General features: G+C 35.6%; 1 protein-coding gene across 1 annotated transcript in view; it reads right to left on the minus strand.

The window, feature by feature from the left end:
• The window catches only part of LOC309494449 (uncharacterized protein), a 114,200-nt gene that overhangs the window by 27,704 nt on the left and 68,702 nt on the right, over positions 1-17,794 (minus strand). The window lies entirely within an intron of this gene.

A 17,794-nucleotide genomic window follows, 5' to 3' on the forward strand; every position in this document is an offset into this window, starting at 1 on the left:
CTTTTACAGAGGAAGTAAGAGGACATTTTCTTTCTCAGTCTCACAGAAATCACAATTAACATCTACATCAGTACAAAACCTGAGAAAAGGTGTTTTAACAGGGTATTAACTTAGTATTTAAAAATGTACTTATCCCACCTTATTTTTCATGCAATATTTTTTTAGGAAACCATGCATATTTCCACTTATATTTAGATTGCAAATATGTTTTCGAAGATATTGGGCTGTATTCTGTTAGAAGTAACTTCCTAATAAAGTAATTATTCCAACTACTATCAGTGATAATAATAATACAACAATAATAATATTCAATCCTTTAATTGCAACATCAGGTCTAAGACTCACACTCTCCTTTTTCACATTTCCTTTAAACAAACATTTTAAACCGGATGGTATTGGACATCGAAAACTATACAATATTCTTAAAGTATTATTGGAATATTATACATTTGAACAAATTCTACGTTGGTATACAGGGGACTATTTTCATGAAATAACTCTTTAACAATACCATTATCAGACAAAAAGTTATGTCTAAATGTTATATGCCTGCTATTCCAAATGATACAATTGTTTGGAGAAAAAATATGTTTACATATAAGTATCCAAGGGAGTAGCACCGGTCTGTAAAAATTACTTCATCTAACTGGAATTATTTCAAAGTTCCATTGCAAGAGAAAAGCCTCCACCCATTTTTCACAGATTAGAATAAGCAAGTCCGTCGCCGGCTAGTTTCCGGTGATCACTAAACGTCAAGACAAACTTACTGTTTGGGCATAGTATGGTATCGCAATATATAATATAGATGAAATACATGTTGAGAACACACAATATATAAATATAAATATTATCGTTTATTAACAATATTAACGACACGCTTTTTGTATGGGTGTAACTTAGGCCTTGACCTGTGGCTAATAACTAAAACAATAATAACTAGGCCACGCCGTGAATTTGGTTATCTAAAATACACCGCAATCATTTGGTATTTGTAAATTGGCCTACAATATTAACGTTATAATATAGTTTACAACTAAACGGTTTGAAGAGGCCAAGAACGTTTTTTGTTTGCTATCATAGCTCGAATGCTAACGGTAGCATCGCGTAAGTTACCTGAAACGGCTCCTGAGGCGATGATCACACCGCAGATGATGAACAACAAGGTTCGACGAAGCAACATCTTTATACAAAGTACACTTTAATGCACTTTACTGCTATATTTCACGCAGAAAGTATCCAGGCCAGGGACACACCCGAGAGACGCCAGGAGAGAAAGGACCGAGCATGTGAGGAAGAACCAGAACCAGAGCCCGTAACGAAACCGAAAGTAATGGGCGCCCCGCCCGTTCAGACGTTCCGCGGTTTAATGTTGACATCTAGTGGCTGTATAACAACGGTACTAATCAGCAATTATTTAAAATATAACTCTTTTCTAATAATATAAATATTTACCATCAATGTTTATTAAATTAACACATCCTTGCTGAAAAAAATGAAACATTTCTTTAAAAAAAGAAAAAAAAAAGAAAGAAAGAAAGAAAGAAAAATTACTGACCCCAAACTTTTGAACGGTAGTGTATATTGTTACAAAATATTTCTATTTTAAATAAATGCTGTTCTTTTTAAACTTTTTATTCATTTTATTCAAAAGAATCCTGAAAAAAGTATCATGTTATATATAAATGAATAAAAAATTAAGCAGCACAACATATTAGAATGATTTCTGAAGGATCATGTGACACTGAAGACTGGAGTAATGATGCTGGAAATACAGCTTTGATGCAGGATATAAATTACATTTTAAAGTATATTAAAATAGAAAACCCATTATTTTAAATTGCAATAATATTTCACAGTTTTTACTGTATTTTTGATCAAATAAATGAAGAGGCTTCTTTTTTTTTTAAAAACATAAAAAATAGTAATGTTTGCAAACTTTTGACCGGTACAGTATATCAAATATCTACATTTATTCTAGCACAATGTAAAAATCCCATATCAGACAAAAGCAGGAACAAAACGAAACAAGAAAACAAACTAAAATTTACGGTACATGAAAGATCTCTTCATATATCTTCAAAAAAGAAGTAAATTTTTTATTATTAATTATACTTAGTGATTTGATTAAATGTTCTACTTCGCATAAAAACTCTTAAAGGTATTTATATTGATATTTTTCGCATAAATAATATGAAAGTTAACAGTAGATTTAAAGTGACTTGTTTCGGTTTTCAAAAATAAATAGAAAAATAACATCCTTAATGTTAAAAAAACTACAATTAATATTAGCTTTAGAAATACAATAGAAACTCAAATCATTCCAGAAAAGTGATGAAACACAACAAGAAGAAAATAAATGACAAATGTCTTCACTTTACCAGTTACATCACAGTATTTGGATAAAAGTGCGTTGCAAGGGTAGATTTAATGCAGAATTTCAACATGCATTTTTCTAATTTTATTGGGTATGCAATATTTGTATGGTAATAACCAAGTTTTCCTCCACTGAATGTCATATACCATAGTAATTGAGTTTCGAGACTGAGAAAGTTGATTAATATTACATTCTTTAAAAGCGAAACGTGTCAAATATAAACTGAGAAAGTCGTTTAGATATGACTCGGGGGTAAGGGAGGCTTTCATCAAAAACATTATACAGCTTGGAATAGAATTTATCACAGAATTCAATTATTTAAACAGGACAGGATATATTCATCAAACTTTCATATGACAAAACATCCCAATTATAGGGTCAAATAGATCAGCAACAAATATTATGGTTTCATTGAACCATTTCTCTCTAATTTAAATATCCAAATTATTCCATAAGATGTCCACATGTCCATCTAAACACACAAGCTGTCAGATTTTTGATCAATTTGCATTGATCGTTGAAATGAATACATTGCAGCCATAAGGACCGCTATAACTGCAAGTGAAGGAGAGATTAATATAAATATAGACTATTATTTATTACAATAAAGGTAAATTAGGTTTGGAGGAAGAAAAGGAGGACAGTCTCCAGCTGCAGCATTACAATGACAACACTTCAGGAATGGGAAATAAACATTTATCTGGTAACACTTTATAATAACATTCAGTTGTAAGTCATTTATAAGTGGTTAGCTAATGATGAACTAATCATTTACAAAACATGAATATGCGTTTCATAAATGTTTAATTCTTTCTTTTTTTTTTATGTATGTATGTAGCAATTAGAGGGTGCAGAAAGTGTTGTAAATGCCTTGTATACTCGTACAGATCATTTGACAGTAACAGTGTTCAACACAATGTTGTGTAAACGCATGAATAAATCATTTACAACACTTTCTGCATCCCCTAATCTAAAGTGTAAACTAGTCATCACTTGTAAATGTGTTACACATCATTCATAGATGAGATTAGTTGATCTTATGCCTTTTTGATTCTTGAAGTGGTAATCTACGAATGATGTGTAACACATTTACAAGTGATGACTAGTTTACATTTTAGATTAGGGGATGCAGAAAGTGTTGTAAATGATTTATTCATGCGTTTACACAACATTGTGTTGAACACTGTTACTGACCTGTTACAAATGATCTGTACGTGTACACAAGCCATTTACAACACTTTCTGCACACTCTAATTGCTACATACATACATGCTTACAAACATAAAATGTTAGTATATCACTTGCTAATCATTTATGAATGTTTAGTAAATTAACCACTTAATGACTTACAACTGAACGTTATTACAAAGTGTTACCCATTTATCTTTCATTAAGTTCTTATATGTTGGCTAAACCAAAAAAAAAAAAAAAAAAAATTACATGAAATATCCTTTATTAGTCCAAAACCAGGAGAAAAATGTCACAAAACTGCTATCCACCTCATTATATAAAGAAAGATAATTGCTTAGAGACTATAATATCTTAAAATGAAACTTTAGCACACAGAAAATCAAAACAGTCACACATTAAAACTCAATCCACAAACAGATCTAAAGGCAGGAGACATTCTCTCCAGACGGCACGTGACCGTTGAAGCTTTATAGCCTACTACTTCTCTCCCGTCACCAGCCAATCACAACAGGTAAAAAATCCACAGAGTGAATAAGATGGCAGTCATGAGGTCCTGTTAGTGGAAAGCATGTCCTCATGATGGGAAAATGGACTATTAAACCAGGAGAAACACATACAAACACTGCGATTCATGTTCATACAGCGCATTCATAGATGTAATGTACAAAAACATTCAAACTCATTGCCTTGGAATCTAAATTTTGCAAAATGCCTCCTCTATTCTCCGAGCCGAAAGATAAAAACTAAGCAGAAGGTTTTGTAAAGAGATTCTCATCTTGTCACTTTGAAAACAATGTATTTGCATATGTTACAGCAGATTAATATATTCATAACCTGAGGATGAATGTCCAACAGTGTCAGTGCGGCCTAGCAGACAGAAAGGTCAAAGAGCAACAGTCAAAGTTATGAAGTTATGAAGCACAGACGGTTAAGAGCAGAGGCTTTAGTAAAGCTGGGATTCAGAGTCGATGACCAGGTGAACGTGTCGAGAAGATCCACATGTGGCTTTGCATTTGAAGAGTCTGGAGGTTCATGATGAGCATCAGTCATTCACTCATGCATGTCATTTCTGAGGGGAAAAATGCTCATTTTTTATGTATATTTTAAAACAGTTCAGGTTGATCAGATCCATTTGATTTGTAATATTGCACATATTAATGATTTTCCACAAGGAATCAAGAAATAAACTTACTTTGGAAGTCTTTTGTCTCCCACAGCGAGCAGCACAAGAGCCTTAAAGAACAACAGGGACACAATCAGTCAAATACAGTCAATATGAAACCATAGCAGCCATGTCACCCTGTAGCCCAAGACCTGTTGCCTACTGAAGCTAAGCAGGGCTGAGCCTGGTTAGTACCTGGATGGGAGACCTCCTGAGAAAACCAGGTTGCTGCTGGAAGAGGTGTTAGTGAGGCCAGCAGGGGGCGCTCACCCTGTGGTCTGTGTGGGTCCTAACACCCCAGTGTAGTGATGGGGACACTATACTGCCAAAAGAGCACCGTCCTTCGGATGAGATGTTAAACCGAGGTCCTGACTCTCTGTGGTCATTAAAAATCCCAGGATGTCCTTCGAAAAAGAGTAGGGGTGTAACCCCGGCATCCTGGCCAAATTTGCCCCTTGGCCCCTGTCGATCATGGCCTCCTAATCATCCCCATATACTGATTGGCTTCATCACTGTCTCCTCTCCACCAGTAAGCTGGTGTGTGGTGAGCGTTCAGGCGCAATATGGCTGCCGTCGCATCATCCAAGTGGATGCTGCACATTGGTGGTGGTTGAGGAAATTCCCCCCTTCTATGTAAAGCGCTTTGAGGTCTCAGAAAAAGCGCTATATAAATGTAACAAATTATTATTATTATTATAATCAAGCCTATTTACTCTATTAATACACATTCCAAGTGAACAATTAATGAGTGCATGCTGTTCTAAAAATGTTTCTCTTCACAATCTTTCATCTTCCTTTTTTTAATGTTAACCTGTAGCAAAATTGGCTCCATTCTAGATTTTTCTTTGTTAAACAATAAACAATAAAATCAATAAGTAAAATTATTTGTTTTCTGTCTGAATATCTGGTTTTGCACAGAACAATGTCATATTATGGAAGTAAAACAGGTTGCAAATGGCAAATTACCCAGTGGTTCGAATGTTTGTTTTGAGTTTAAAGCAAATGATAAGCACAGATACTGTATATGTTTGAAATGTTTTAAAAGATTAAACACAATATTCTTACCATAGAAAGGTGGTATGAACAGGAAAAGGAGGATAAAAACCAAGCAGATCACAACAATGGAAATCCAAATGACAAACTCCCTGTTTAAACCTAATGCAAAAAAAAATTATATTAAGCTTATAAAACAAATTCAACCCACACATTTAAATGATCAGAATTACATTTTTAAAAATAAATTGTAATATATACAGTGTAAGAACAGTTTAAAAACAGTGTAAGAACAGAGAATAACAGGAAGTTTGAAACCAGAAACCACAAACAAACAGCAGTAATGTGTTGGTCTTTCACTAAGCAAGATTTACTGCTGCCATCTTGTTTACGTTCATTGCAAATGTTTGATATCAGTGTCTGACCCAAGTGTGTGTCTGAGTCCAGCAAGAACAAGACTATATCAACCACGACCATAATGCATGTAAAATGATTACGGCAGATGATGTGGTCATCTACAAGATAAAATTGCTTTGATATTTTATTATCCAATTCTAATGCAATCACATTCAAATATTTTTTTTAAGTATGACGTGGGCAAACACGTGTTGAATGTACAATCAATTTCTGAACAGAAGGAACATCTCAGCGCCACCTAAGCATAAACAAATAATCAGACTCAGTGATTAAATTGCTTAAACAAATATAAACGCACAATGTCATCAAACACAACTACACTAGCATTGCAAAAAAGTACTGTGAAAGTACCATGGTACAATGATGGTATTAGTGGGTAAAATCCAGTTACTAAAAACCATAAGTTACAAAGAAAGTACTATAATACAGTGTTTTTTGGACTTGTACCATGGTAGTACTGTGGTATTCTTGAAAGTATCTTGGAGAACCATGTAAATAACATGGTATTAATCAAAGCACCATGGTATTACAATCTGATTTCTACCACTGGCATTGTAGCACTGATTTTTTAAATGTGAGGTTAAGCAAAAACACCCATATATACACCCGAAAGCTGTTTGCCAACCGCCAATAAAAACAAAAGAAGAAGATGATCTAGGTCTCGTACTGACTACCTACCTTCGCGTCGAACTGTCTCGTCTTCTTCAGTCTTCTGTGTTTCATCGTCTGCCAGTCTCCAGTCATCTCGCCACCTCAATACAACACCACCTGCAAAAGATAAGACTCATCAATCATAGGCCAGTATCACCATCACGATCTGCAATCCAGAGACTCACCTGCTTATTTCCTTTGAGTCATTCAATAAACTCCATTCAGACCTGTGTTTGCAATCTTCTGTTCCATATGACAGCTGTGTAGTAGGCCTATAAAGTATTACATAGGCTATGTACTGTATAGGCTTATAAAATGTTTCGATTGTATAATTTTTAAAACGTGACGCCACCGTCGACCGGAGTGCAGTTACAGATTTTGACTGAACCACTTGCTGCTGCACGAGATGAGAGGACATTTTATCATTTTCTGGGTCATGAAAGAGTCTGCGTTTGTGATATATTTTCTTTTACCTTTCCTGCAAAATGCTCGCTCTGTCATGTGTTTAAATCTGCACTAACTGGATGCATTCCTGTCATATGCGCAATTCAATAAGCCGACAGAAAGCAGGTTAATGCGTTTACACATATCGCGCAATTTCGGAGTAAGACGCAAAAGCCTACCTTTGTCGACCGGTTTATGCTTAAGCCGTTTATTACCTTACTCCCATAAAATAAAACGGGTTTCCGCGTTTACATGACCATGTGCGTTGTCGGCTTATTAGCATAATCGGTTGTTTTTAAATAAACACTGACAAAAAAAACTATAGACCTACAAGTTTTAGGACGATATGATGATATATCAAGGGGGTAATCCATCAGTCAGAAACTGAAGCTTCCCCGGGCGCCGCCATTGATTAGCGGACCCTCACCTGCTGTTAGCATTCCACTGACTCCCATTCATTTTGGCGTCACTTTGACAGCAAATAACTTTACATCTGAGGCGTTTAAAGACTCCATTTGTCCATTATTTCTTTCTAAAGAAACATGAAAATGTATAAAAGGCTCCATTACCTTGTATCTTACGTTATGGCCCCGTAGAAGTAGTTTTTGTAAAAATAGGCTAACGATTGCGTCATAACCACGCGACTCTCTGTCGCACAGTAGAGAGATTACCGTATGGACAGGAGGAGAAGCTCGCGGGCAATCGGGGGGACGTGGAGGCAAAATGACAAAGTAATTAATCAGAATACTTAGCAAAAGTTTCTCCTGCTCCTCGCTCATGGACACCTCCTACTCACACTCTCCGTCTCTGCACGTTTCGGAAGGGAATGATTCAGATTTCTCTTGACACAGCTACTAGAAGACAGACGGGTTGCTCACGTCACATCTACGTCATCAAGCTCAGTTTGAGTCTGCGCAGTACGCTCGACCATCAGGAAGTTAGTGCTTCTAATTGACTTCACTTTTCTCCGTTGAATCTAATGGGGTCGCTGTGTCCATTTCTTTTACTGTCTATGTGATATATATAACATTGATATGAGTGATCACCCGAATTTAGATCTAACTATGTTATATTAGCCTAGGCCTATATAAAGCATTCACAGGCAAATTTGCTTTATGTATTTCCCTGGCGTTGAAATCAGGCACATATAAATGTCAGGAAACAAACGGAGAGACTCGTCAACATGAAAAACTACAATGAACTACAACTTGGCACTCAAGACAGGAAGTAACACAAAAGTCGCAAAAACCTCCACATAGCACATGACAGTTCTTAATGTTTCTTTTTTTGAAGGACATTTAAATAATACAAATAACCTTTTTCACTACAAAGAACTTTGAAATGGAAAGAATCCATGGATGTTTAAGTGTTCTTCACAGAACCATCATTGCCAATTAAGAACCTTTATTTTTAAGAGTGCAATGCTGTAATTATACTATATACACTCTCAGAAAAAGATACAAAAGCTGTCTACATAATACTACCTCATAGTTACATATTGGTACCAAAAGTGTTCATAAAGAAGACTGTAAAGGAAATAAAATTAATAATTGTTTCAATTTTAAAAGTAAGTGTTTGTGCTGCCATCATTTTAATTATGTTATATTATAGTTATATTCAGCTTTAAATTTGAAACTGTATTAAGTGACAACTTGGATATTTAAGTTATATCAGCAAGTTACAAACATTTTAAGCACTTGAAAAATACTGTTGTTTTACTGTCATAGATTCATGATTGTATGTCAGCAGCAAAAACAGGAAACGGCCCAAAAACCAGTTCATATACTTTATGAGACTAAAGTGAAATCGTGAAAAGAGCCAGAGCTGCACATCTTAATGCTTTACATCAGTGTTTAAGTTCAGGTCTGTTTAAGGTCTAGATTTAGATACAGGGCCGGCCCGAGGCATAAGCGAACTAAGCGGCTGCTTGGGGCCCCCTCGCCACAAGGGGGCCCCCAATCGAGTTTTTTTTTTTTTTTTTTTTTTTTTTTTTTTACATATTAATTAACTTAAACAAGTGACATAAATGAATGAAAGGATTAATAATTCAAGACAAGAAAATTCTGATTTCATGATCAATATACCTGCCTACAACTGCTGCTGTGTCTGCCAGTGTTTGAGTCATGCGCATAACCTCGCGTGCATAGACAATTTGTGCGCAAAGTCACGGTAATGTTAAGCCATGTCACAAAAATTTGATTTGATCAATGATTTATCCTTTAAATGTAATGATATTCAGAACAGAACAAGAATAAAAAAATAACTATAAACAAGCCAAAACGAAATAATTTAAAGCGAAAGTGAAAGTAAGCGGCGTTGGCCTCACGGATCTCTCAGAATCAAAATGTTTCAACATTCGCGATGGATTTGGATGGTAAACTATTCTTTATCATAGGCTTTGTATTTCACTCACGTTCCAATATCGACGGAAAAAATCATCCTCTTCACACGCGCAAAAATGTGCTTGGAAACATCACAGTGGAAGATTACAAAGCTGGAATATGTTGTGTGTGTGTGTGTGTGTGTGTGTGTGTGTGTGTGTGTGTGTGAGTCGCGGGCGCGATCGAACAGTAGAAACATAAAAACATACTCCGTCATGTTCATACAAGACATCATTCAAACTGCAAAGTGTTGCAAAACGTTGGAGGATATTTTGCAAATATTTTTTTTAATATGTTTTGTGACAGTTTGTTTTTAGAAGTTTCCAAGAGTTAGTAAAAGAGTACAGAAAAAGTTTAAACTTTTTTAAGTATCTATTTTTTTATTAAGTATTTATTTTGTATTAATAACCTCATTGTATTAATTTATAATGTAACATTATAGCGTGACATTGTGTCAATAATCGTCAAGCACAGGTGACTCTGCGTGGTGGGAGGGGGCCCCCAAATCAAATTCTGCTTAGGGCCCCCAAAAGGCTTGGGCCGGCACTGTTTAGATATGTTTCCTTACATGCAACAAAAGAGCATTTTTAACCATTCAACTAAGAATAAAAAGCATGTGTAATGAGAAATACTTACATGACACTGTAACACTCTCACTTTTGTGTTTGCTGACAGGATTGTGTGCCTCGCATGAGTACGGTTTATTCTCCTGGACTTCAGTAGATGACAAGAACACCTGAGGTTTATTTTCATTCTGGATCATTTTGTCTTCTTTATACCAGGATAGAGTCAGATCTTCTCTTTTTCCGATGTCGCAGGTGAGAGTCGCATTCCCATATTTGCAGCTGATCTTCACAGCAGGTTTAGGGGCCTTTTCTGTAACAGAAACATGGTGGTTATTTCCTAATACTGTAACTACTATAGAAATATACAGTCGGATTTTGTTATTATTATTGTGTTGGAAGGGTAGAAATATTTGTCATCTTACCATATACTTTAATTTCCACTTCTCCTCTACCAATCTCTGAACCACCATCATTATATGCGTTGAATGAATATCTGCCTGTGTCCTTCAGACTAACACTTGAAAATCTCAATGATCCATCTTCTTCCATAGATACACCTTCAGATATTTCTTTGATATTCCCACCTTTCCAGCGAAGAATGATGCCTCGTGTGTCATGGACCCATCTAAACTCAGGAGGTTTCTCATTGTATCTTGTTGTCAGCTTAATGATGCAGGACGTTCCCACTAGTAGATCTTTTCCACATGTCTCTGTTGAGACTATAATGAATACAATCATATTAATATTTAATAAAACTCAACAGGGTTCAACTGCTCATGTTTGGTTCACTATGAGGAAAAAGCATAAAAACAGAGAATGAATAATTCTCAGGGTGAGTTTCTTTTTAAAAGTAAATTTCGGTTCAGACACTAACTTTAGACAACACAGTTCAATATTATATTCTTTCATCACACTGTACGGGGTAAGTTGTCACAAACGGGGATTTGCGTAAGTGCCTAATAAATCAGAACTTAAACAGTAAAATTATTATAAAAACAGCAGAAAGGTAAAAGGCAACTTAAAAATACCAAAGCATTGTTATGGCCAACAGAACTTAAAGTTGTGTAAATGTACAACACATATGCCCTGACCTGACATTTATATAACTATAAAGAAACCGTTCTGAGTTAAAATCTGCCTTTGTTATATAATGACAAAAAATAATATGATACTGAAACTTCACAAATTATTATAATTTAAGACTTTTGAACTAGATGTTTGAAACCAACAAATCAGTGCTTGATAAAACAAGACTCAAAATAGTTCCTGAAATACAGACTTTGTGCTGAACTATGAAAGTAAAGGGAGCTTCAGCAGCGATAGAAATTCTCTAAAAAGAATCATTTCTTTCTTATTTCAAAGAACATTTTAATCATCTAAAGAACCCTTTTCCACTTCCCATCGTTTCCAAGATTCCATTGTTGTTTAAATCTTCTTCATAGAAACATAAAGTCCAATAAATAACCTTTATTGTAACTCTATAATTTGACTACATATCTAAATGTTCGACTTTCTGTGAGTGTTTTTTATTACAGACATGAACAAACACTTATTGCAGCAGTTTGCATGTAAACGTCATAGATTTGCATTTAAAAGTGTCCAAAAACTGCAGTAGAAGTGCATTTGTTGCCTTATGGACATATTTTTCTTGATCTGACACTAAAAAATGGCCTTAACTATTTTTTTCTGGCAATTTAGATGTTAGATGAATTTTAGAGTTATTATAGTATGCATGAAAACAAATGTTAATATGGATTACTATTCTTAATATCCATTGATCGCAACTTTTGATCTCAACTATAAAATATATTTACAAAATAATAAGACAAACTGTTTCTCCACTTCAGTCTATAAACATATTTCTATACAAAATGAAGTCAGAACCTACCAGAGAGTGCAGCGAAGCCACAGAGGAATAAAAACAAGAGATAGTATTGGCAGCTCATTGCTCTTCTGAACAATGCAAATGTTGCAGAAACTTTTTCACAATCAACTGGAAGAAACAGAACGAATTTCCTGCTTTGCGATCAGAGAGTTGGCGGTTATAAAAGTATTTAGGAAATCCAATAGTATCATCAGCAGAATCGCAGTTTCAGAACCAGAAGTGATGGGCGGGGCTTCATTTTTTTTCTGTTAAATATAGGCTGAGCTGTTTTCACATGGATTTTGATCGGATGTCTACAATATTTAACAACAATACTTTTAAATAAAGTTCAAGTTCAAGGTCTAGTTCAAAACCTTTATTTGTCCCCAGGGGGCGATTAGTTTTGCTGCAGTAGCAAAGAAGTTAACATACAATACATGACAACAAAGCAACAACATCATAAAAATAAATAGGCGCCAGGTCTTTCTGCAGAAATGGCATGTTAACAGTCAACAGTTTTGTGTGTTAAGATAATTTTTTTTTGTTGTTTGCATGTTTTTATTTGTATTATGAGCCGTTTCAATACGTTTTAAATCTATTTTATAAATATTTTTTTTAAATATCCTATTTGTTTTCGTACAGAGACACGTTTCATTTGTTCAGGCTTTGTATTAATTGTTCTTTTTATTTTACATTAAAGCCACACTAAGTAGAAATTGTGTTTTTGTCAAACAGCGACCCCTAGAGTCGCTGTGGAATACTTGCACTGTCGTAAATTATATTATAACGTTTTTACATGATTGCAGCTAAATCACAAGTAAATAGTCTATAGTCTAGGCCTACTGTATCATTTAATTTGTGTTGTTTTTATTGGAATGTAAACATTACAAAATGCCAGATAACATCAATTAAGTTAAATGTACGTCTCATTATTTCATAACATTGGCCGTTATGATGTGATTAGACATGATTATTGCAATTGATCATAATAGTTTGCAAATTGTGCTCGTTTACACTATTTACAACCTCTACGTTAGGCTTATTTATGATAATTATGTGAGATATTGAAAGCTGTTCTCATGATAATCGCAGGAATCAACGTCTGAGTTCAGCTGGCAAACTAATTCGTGAGGCATAGCTATCTGATTTATCAAAACGATTCCATTTACACCTGGTCACATAAATGTATTTTGCGAAACGGATTTAAATTCGATCTTCAATTCTCGCGCTATATGCAGATTTAATGGAGTGCACGTCACCGAGATATGAGCTGCATTTTATAGATCATCAGCTAAAATTTCAAAATCAAAGACCGCAATAAGAGAGAGCAGTAACAGCCCTGGTAAGATCATTTCGTTTCTTTACTTTTAATGATGAAGATTGTGTGATAAGCGTCTGTGACTTACTTTCACTTTGATTTGCGATAGTTTGCACGTTGGCTTGATGCAGTTGCTCATCTGCGGTGATGCGTGTTCCAGCGCGTCGTCATATCTGGATATAACATAATAGCCTATACAACGCGCTCTCACACGTTTTTTTGTTTGTTTGTTTTTTAGCATTTTTGGGAGGAGTACAATTTACATATGTGGTTTCAACAACCATATGCATTTACACTTGTCCAGTTTCGTCTGGAATGCGTCTCAGATCTCCTCCTGAAGTGGTTTGAGGGATCGGATTCAAATCCGTCTCGAATGCGTTTCGGAGGGCATTTAAACCTGGACTTTTCACGATCGGATAGCTATCCGATCTGAGAAAACGCATAAAGTGGCCAGGTGTAATCAACCCCCATGACAAAAACATACGCACGAAAGCCGAAAACAAACGCTGGTTGGCCTCTCACGTCCAAATTTGACGAAGTGGTGGGGGAAGTGACGTATGCCGTAAAGCAGTCGAATTTTGTAGTTCTTTTTGTGCTCTTGTTACTACCCGAACCCCGAAGTTACATAGTGCCAGTAAAAGCGATACAGACCCTGTCAGGCTATGGCAGACGTGTCATTCAACCTATTGTAAGTCGATGTACCATCACAAGGATCTTGGAAATATATTATGAAGGTTGAAAAGTTACATAGTGTCGCTTTAAATATGTCACATACTCGCTGTTTAAGGGACTGTTCGTTTTTTATTTAAGGGGCTACCGGCAGGGCCGGTTCTAGACATTAGGAGGCCCTAGGCAAAATTCATGTTGGAGGCCCCCCACCCCCAATAAAAAAACACTTGAAACAAATATGATTCCTAACCTTTTTATTTATACAACATTTAATTTTAAAAGCAGTATATTTTTACTTACACAGTACATAAGTTTGGACACATAACTATTTTTTATGTTTTTGAAAGAAGTCTCTTATGCTCATCAAGCCTGGATTTATTTGATCAAAAATACAGAAAAATAATATAGTGAAATATTATAAAAATTTAAAATAATGGTTTTCTATTTTACTATACTTTATATTTCTGTGATGCAAAGCTGAATTTAGTGTCACGTGATCCTTCAGAAAACTTTATAATATTCTGATTTATTATCAAATGTTAGAAATGGTGCTTAAAGGAGAAGTTCACTTTTAAAATGAAAATTCTGTCATCATATACTCACCCTCATGTTGTTTCAAACCTGTATACATTTCTTTCTTCTGCTGAACACAAAGGAAGATATTTAGAAGAATGTCAGTAACCAGACAGTTTTTGGGTCCCATTGACTTCCATAGTATATTTTTTTCCTACTATGGAAGTCAATGGGACCAAAAAACTGTCTGGTTACTGACATTCTTCTAAATATCTTCCTTTGTGTTCAGCAGAAGAAAGAAATGTATACAGGTTTGAAACAACATGAGGGTGAGTATATGATGACAGAATTTTCATTTTAAAAGTGAACTTCTCCTTTAATATTTATTTTATAACCTGTGATACTTTTTTTCAGGATTTTTGATTATTAAAAAGTTGTTTTAAAAAAGTCTTCACTATCACTTTTTATATATTTAACACATCCTTGCTGAATATTCCTGTTTTTTTCTGTATTTTTGATCAAATAAATGCAGGCTTGTAGAGCATAATAATAAACTTCTTTCAAAAACATTAAAAATAGTAGGCCTAATGGGTCCAGACTTTTACCGGTACTGTATGTACATATTAATCAAACTTTATCTAAGGTAATCTCTTTTTTGTTTAATGAAGATGTTATTGTTGTTGTTATTTTGCTGTTTTATTCAATTTATTCACAGTTCCAGAATCCCACGAGCATAAGTGCTTTTATATTGCATTGCTACCTTAAATATGCTATACACAAATCAAGTGGAAGAGAAAGACACGATCGCTACTAAGCAGAAAAAAATATATAAACTGATATTATTGGCGTAATGTCAGGGTATAATCTAATCATCAGCAGAATTTAGAAGATAGACCCATAGATATGAGATCCTTTATTTGAAACATTTAAAAATGTTGTAGTGTGTTGGCTTTTTAAAGCTGCCGTCGGCAAGTCTGGCAGATTGGGTCGATTAGCCAAAATTTTGAATGTTTACAACTCTCATGCCCCTCCCCACTACCAGCGAGCACCCTCCCATCGAGGTCGTGCTCGTCAGTGCGTCACTGTGCGTGTGTACCTGATTTTCTGTGAACGCGTCCGTCTCTTCAGCATCTATCAACACCATGGACTCGGAGGTAGGCTGCCCTGGCTAATCTATCCATAGATAGCAATAACCGAGGAATTGGAAGCTTGTTAGTAGATTTTCTCTCCGCCATCACGCTTCATGCAATCTCCAGGCGAACTTCAGGCGTGGCGTGTGCATGTGATATTAACGTGCGCGAGTGAGGGGGATCTGTGGCGTGTGCACGACCTGTGATTGACAGTCAGATCTCACACCCCCCTGCGCTGATTGGACCTGATGAAGCGGGAGCGCTGGATTTTTGCAAAACAAATAACATGCTCCAGGTGGAGTTAGAAGCTCGGGTTTTTTTCTAAAACCACCTTATTTATGTTGTTCTGTCGGATTATAGTGTCGATTACACTGAATATGATCAAAAAAATGTTGCCGACGGCAGCTTTAACTTAGAATACAGACGTCTTGTCTTTTAATTTTGTAGCTTTTTTACTAGTCAGCTCCCGACGCGATGTTATTCATTGTACGCGCAAATTCAAAGCGTCGCGTCTGGGCACGTTAATGACGCTCGCGCTCTTTTAAACTCGTAATAAAGCGGTGAATGATTTTTCCAGAAATGACGCTGATCTACAGTACAAGTTTATATTTAGAATACATTGCAATCACTCCAAAATAGATGACGACAACTCACACACCTGCATTATGAGCTGTGCTTCTTTGTGTGCTTATTAGGCTTTTGCTTCGCAGCACCTGATGGATGCGTTCGTTACACATACTTTCAGAAGCCGGCACCCGCTTTGTAACGGACACATTAATTGGTTTAACTGCAGTAATGTAACAGTCTATGGTTAAGATAAACATCGTCACTATTTTTAGTTAATTAATAAATATTGAAATAAATTGTCAAAATAGACTTGACCCTCCCTTCACTAGCAATACATTTTTCTATGACCCTCCCAGATAATTTATTGATTACTTATGTACTGGTTTGCACTTGGCAAAGATGTCAGATATCCTTTTTTTTTTTTTTTTTACAACCATGACAAACGACGTACGTCCGTTTCACACATAGGCTACGCCGTTTGCAGTGCGTATGCGGTGCGTTTTTTTCCCGCACCCATGTTAACAGGTCAGGTCTTTCACACACGCGGATGCGGTCCGGCAATGCGTTCCAGGTGCGGTGCGTATAGGCCTACAGCAGTGCAGAGATCGTTTCTGCACCGAGTCTATTTTTGCTGTGCTGCACGCGCTGAATTAAAGTGACAGCACATTGTTCGTGGGTGGTCAAAATGAACACAGATTGACATGAAAATATAATAATCTCACCATAAATGCATTTAATTAAATAAAATGTAGTAATCTCACCATAAATGCATTCAATTAAATACTACTATTTTTGAAGTGGAAAAACAAGTTATTTGTGACATGCAAGATTTATTGTATTAAAATTTAAATGCAAAAGAAAAGGCATGAGAGTCGGCTGTTTTTGTCAATTTTAAGTTTTAATTTAAAATGTTTGTGATTTTAATATAAGAACATGGTTAACTATTTGACCACTTGCTTGAGCAACTTAATATATAAATCTATATAGAAGTAGCATTGAATAATACATTGTTTACATTGTGTTTAAACGTGAATAGGTCTATTAAAGAGTGTATATACTGTATGTATAAAGAGAATCGCAATGCTGACAATTTTTTTTTTTTTGTTTTTTTTTGTTGTTGTTGCTGGATTTGAAATAAAAATAAAAATAGTGAGTATGTGATTGTGTTACAGCCGTGGATCACTTACGCACTGCAAACACAGCATATGTGAAAGCACTATAGCGTGCTGCTCCTGCACCACATACCACACGGAGTATGTGTGAAACAGGCGTTAACCGCTTTCTCATCTTACACATCACACTCCACTGTTATGGTGGCCATTTCAGTAGATTTACTCACTAACATTGTTGTGGAAACATAATAAGCATGGAAACTAAAATATGGTAGTATCGTGCACAGCGCACATTCTGCAGTTCTGGCGTCTCAGTCCCAATACTGTAAAACTCGACATACATTCCCACTAAACATTGGACGTAAGATAGACGTGCAGATCATGTCTATATTGGGTCCGTCGGTCCATGATCAATTCTGGACATCTATTCGATTTCGATTCG

Source organism: Leuciscus leuciscus, assembly GCF_965113295.1.
Source record: "Leuciscus leuciscus genome assembly, chromosome: 3".
In the NCBI taxonomy this organism is placed as follows: domain Eukaryota; kingdom Metazoa; phylum Chordata; class Actinopteri; order Cypriniformes; family Leuciscidae; genus Leuciscus; species Leuciscus leuciscus.